Source organism: Anneissia japonica, unplaced genomic scaffold (genome assembly GCF_011630105.1).
Source record: "Anneissia japonica isolate Jap-2015-1 unplaced genomic scaffold, ASM1163010v1 scaffold2707_len876726_cov182, whole genome shotgun sequence".
Taxonomy (NCBI): domain Eukaryota; kingdom Metazoa; phylum Echinodermata; class Crinoidea; order Comatulida; family Comatulidae; genus Anneissia; species Anneissia japonica.
The window spans coordinates 786,585-791,947 of NW_022723260.1; positions in this window are offsets into that span (position 1 = coordinate 786,585).

Sequence of the window (5,363 nt, forward strand, 5' to 3'; positions counted from 1 at the left end):
ATCTTAAAAGACCTGGCCTGAGATTTATGGATTTAAGATTTTTTTAAATCACGCTTAGGCCTATGTGTTCTATTAGGCCTATGTATAACGTGTACTGATGCATATTTACATGTTTAGAAGTATTCATTTTGAGAGATCCCAGGAAAGAATTTGTATTGGCTCAAGAATAAGCTTTAAAATGTTAACACTGTGTACAAAGGGGGGGGGGGGAGCCGCGGCTCCCACCTGGGCCAAAGCCTTTAATAATATCATGCATGTGAATCAAGTGGTTGATCCGGGCACTAACACCTCTCACAAATCCACCTCTCGGACTTCGTTTTCGGGTTTAGAGCTTTGCGACTCCCAGCATGGAATAGATTATCGGTCCTTGATTAGATCTTCGCGACGCTCGTGAGGGGAGGGTTGTCTAGGAAAGGGGGAGCATTCAGAAAAAATCAATAATTCTGTCGAGGAACACTGCTCTAAAAAAGAATTTTACAGTCCAAGAGTGCTATGTGCTATTTCCGAGCGTCTAGAGGTGCCTATTCTAAAAATTTCCTCACCTCAGCCCCAACCATGGTGGGGCTGAGGTGGTCGTGGACTCCATATTGCCAGTGTTCCCCCCTCCCCCGTCATAACATTTCTGGATCCACTCTCCAACCATAATGGTCCTAAGGTGGTGTGGACTCCCACGCACCCCTACCGACAAATCCGGCATCCGCTCCAGCAGCGCTGGTTGTGGTGATGGGGTGTGGTCTTTGTTTTACTTATTGAGTGTGAATAGCAAGTGTGATACGTTTGAAACTTGGCAGAATGCAAGATGACAATACGGAGATATTATTAACATGATAAAACTATTAATAACAAATCACAGAAGTAAACTGATGTACAGATGTAACAAAAGTTACATAATAATAATTCTTAAAAGGTTTAGATGTTAAAACCTTTAAAATGTCTCCAACTAAATGTCTTAAACTAAACTAAAATTTATTGTTGTCAGAATATACAACAATATAAATATTTTATCAACAGCTTTAAGATATCCAGCTCCAAACTGAATTACCATAAAGGAACCACGCTTTACTCATTGTGTGTTATTCTAGGCCTGCTGATCGGGCCAAGCTACCCTACTTTTTCAATCGTACAGTATAGTGGTATTATGTCGGCAGGCTATCTCTTCAAGTTGTGGTTAGATTATAAGACTTTTTTTACGGTTTTGTTCATTGAAAATCCAGTATGCGAGTGAAGTGATTATTTAGGCTGAGACCAGGGAAGCCGCCAAGGACCCCCGGTGGGGGTTCTGGTCCCTTAAAATTAATTTTAATGAGTTTTTTTAGTTAGGATCCACGCTACTGAGTAGGCCTAATATGACTTCATAATTGTAATTTAAGAACAAAGTCGTAGTCGAAATTCATGAGGGTATCCTTGATATGGGTTTTCCAGACCAAACCTTCTCTTCTCCCAGAAAGGTAAAAATTACCCTTCTTGTGAACCTGTGAAATGGTATTTCAACAATGGCGGATCCAGGAATTTGAAATAGAGGGCCCAGGAAAGGACTTGCACAGATAAAGCATCCACCCACCTGAGCCCCATCATGGTTGAGACTGAGTAAGGAAAACTTATGATTATGGCACCACTAGATGGCCCCACTCTCAAAGTTTTAAATATATATATATAATATTCTCCATTACTTTTTTTTTATATTTTTTTAAATAAATATTAGAGAGGGACTTGCACAGATAGAGCGTCCACTTACCTCAGTCCCACCATGGCTGGGGATGAGATATAAGTAGAAATTTTGATTATGGCACTACCTGAAAGCCGGAAATGGCACTCTCAGATTTAAATTTGACTATAATTTTCTGTTTTCTCTATTATGTTTATAATTTTGAAAAACGTAGGAGGGTAAAGCTCCTGTGCCGACTGAGCTTCCCCTTGAATCCGCGACTAATTAATATAACATGTGATATAGCCTATCATTTGTTTCACAAATGACTAATTCGTAATGTCACGCGAAAAGTTGTTTATTCAATACAGTTTTAACAACCTATAATACATTTTAACAACAATGTGCTGTAAATTCTGTAGTCAAGCTTCAGAGGACTTTATTTTTTTAATGGCTTTATTAAAGTATGTTATTGTTTCCTTTAAGTTATTTGGAATTTAAATGTGGTTATATTACACTAGTTTGATGGTTTACTGTAAGCCAATCAGTTACACTTCCATCTTCATTTTTAACATATAGAGAACTAGAGCGTTGCCCCACAGAGAGTGCCCCACATTGTGCTTAAATACAAAATTCACGCAAGGCGGGCGATTCCAGTGTTTTCTTTATGCTCCATGGTAAGTTTAAAGGAAACTTTACAGACGCCAATAAACACATGGGTTGCCCAACTCAAAAAGGGTTCGTTTGAAAAAAAAAAATCTATATGGTATAATAATGACATTGTATATAGCATGCGTTAACAATGTTTGTCACTTTCGCTGGGAACAGTCACAAAAGTTGGGGGCTTTACTAGAAAAAGTCCCCTTACTAGAAAAAGTGGAGGGGCTATTGGTCCCCATGGCCCCTGCTTCGCCACCATTAATATCAACATAGTTTCAATAGTTGCGTGGGGCAATCCTGCATTTACTTTTTTAAAATTAAAATGAAACCTGCAATTTGTAAAATCTATGCATAATCATGAATTTATTATGAATTCATTATAAAACTAATCTGAATTAGTTTATAATTGAAAAACTACTATAGATAATACATAAAAATTATTGATTTTCTGAAGTCAAGATGCCTTGTATGATGAGAGTCTATTGACAAACTTTTATAAAAGTATTTGTATACCCTTTTCTTGGCCCTCGATTAGCGTTTCCTGCTGAAGTCCGCTCACACTTATTTTTGTTTTTTAATTGCATAAACTTTGGATGAATGTGGGTGTACTCCTTAGTGTTTTGTTGGTTTCCTTTGTTTGTTTGTCTGTTTGCTTTCAGGGCAAAGCCTAAATTAACCTACGCTAGCTTTGTTGTTATATACTATGCAGTGATCAATATAAAAACTTGATATTGCTTTAGTGCATGTTATGTTTGCAGCAAACCAATGCCTAGAAAGACATTTTCTCATAACTCTGTTAAAATGCCACACAAAATGCCTCAGGCGGTATTTCATGCACACAGTGGATACATTCAAATTAAAAAACAGTAGGAGAACATGCAGACAAATAAAATGCCGTAAAAACTCCAGAACTCTTAAAAGAAAAACGAAGCCGATTAATATTGTAATTGAAAATGTATAACAAGATTTATTCCGCCTATTTCGCATTTAATAAAACATGAAAACAGATATCTACTGGTCTCCCACTGCAGTGTCCAGTTATGCTATAATAACTATGTCTCTTTTTGGTAGTTAAAACTACTCATTACTGAACTTGTCAACTCAAAACCAAATTAAGATTGCATTCACAACTGAGAATTTAACTTTGGACACTCATTTTGTGAATTTATTTTGTCATGCAAGCAATAAACTATTTTCTTGTTTTGTTTGAATTAATCTTATTTCCAATCTAATGTTAAATCTGATGTTCTTAATTTGTTTTCTTTCAGTTTAGGGAAATTGACAGAGAAAAAAAAGGAGGCTGTAAAAGAGGCTAAAAATTACTATTTTAATTAAGCAGCGGTGGCACTGTTTGCATCATTTCTGTATCTCAGTGCCCTTGCACTACCTGTATGTCTTTTACATTATACTTCCCTGTTTTGACAGTATGAAAAGTATATTGAGAACAATGTTGAACAAGCTGATATTCAAAATATTGACATCTGTAAAGGAGTAAATAAGTATAGTTATTATTATTTATTTATTTTTATCATATGCAATGATTTATAAAATTATTTATGTTTATTACCTATAGGTAATTATTTATCAACCGTACTTAAATACTTAAACCCAAATTACACATCTTGGCAGAAAGTTTTTTCTTATGATATTTTTGCAGGTGCAATGCCGATTACCAAAATCAAATGTCCGACTGGACTCGTAAACTGCATTAAACAAACTATCTTCGTATCACTGAAAAAAACCCCATGAAAACTCTGCCTTTGTTATTCGACAGTTTAACAAGGAACGAATAAGCTGTTCTTCTAAGCCATTCCCTTTGATATTTTGCCTAATTCCACAAAAGGAACGTACGCAAACTTATACATTTTTTACGACGAAATGTGTGTTCTGGCCACATTCTGATTGGTCAGTAATTAACTGTGGCCATGGCTGACAATGGCAAAATATATTGGCAATAGTTTACTGGTGATGAGAAACTGCTATGATGTTTACATTTTGTTTTTGAAACTTTATGTGCCTTATACATTATGCAGTTTTATTCAATAAGTTTACAGAACGAATTATATTTTGAACTATATTTTCATAATTTGATCGAATATAAATAGGGTACAAACATTCATACGGTGTTTCTTATAATTTGGGATTCATTTTGTGAGGTTTCAATAAATACTGTATATCAATTTTATATTTTAATAAGTTGCTTCTGTCTTTCTTTTAGTTTTACTGACTTTTGTTCTTTTTTGGTATCAGTATAATCAGTGTTGACTTATGTGCATATTATAACAATTCCATAATAGTAATAATAATTAATACAAATAATCAGCGGTGACTACGAACATTGTATTTTTTGCAGTAAAATATATTTCCAGATGGCGCCCCCACACATTGTTGCATTCCCTCTGTTCAGTCCTGATCCCGTCCCTGAAGTGTATTGCAATACTACTAGCAGGTAAAAACTAACTATTTCTCTTTAATATTGATATCAGGTACGTACAAGTGAAAAATACTTCGTGACCTGACTTTTTCTTTATAATATTAAAATTGATAATTGTATTAAGTGTATTTAAAAAGCACAATGTTATACACCAAAAAATTGTTTAGAAGCGTAGGGAGGATACAAATAGGACTATTTATAAAAAAAAGTAACGTAATTATGAATAATATGAACAAACACTAATCCCGCCCGATCAGATACTCCAGGAAAGATATTCTCAGCTTGAAATTCAAAAACCACAAACCGTCTAAGGATGTGTTTTATATAATCAACAAACTAAGAATTCAACGTTATAAACCAAGAGGCTGTCGTGCTGGTAAAAATAAACAACGTGCGATAAAGCCAATCATTTCTTCAAACTGCAGGAGAAATGAGAAACGAAATAAACGAGAACTCAGGTTTGTGTCTACTACTAACTTAGTACCATTGATCAACAACAGATGGTCTTTACCTACTCTGTTTGTGCATAATGCTAGATCCATTTTAAATAAGATAGATGAACTCCGAGTAAGAGTTAATCAAAACCATCCAGAAGTTATTATTATTACTGAATCTTTCCTCAAA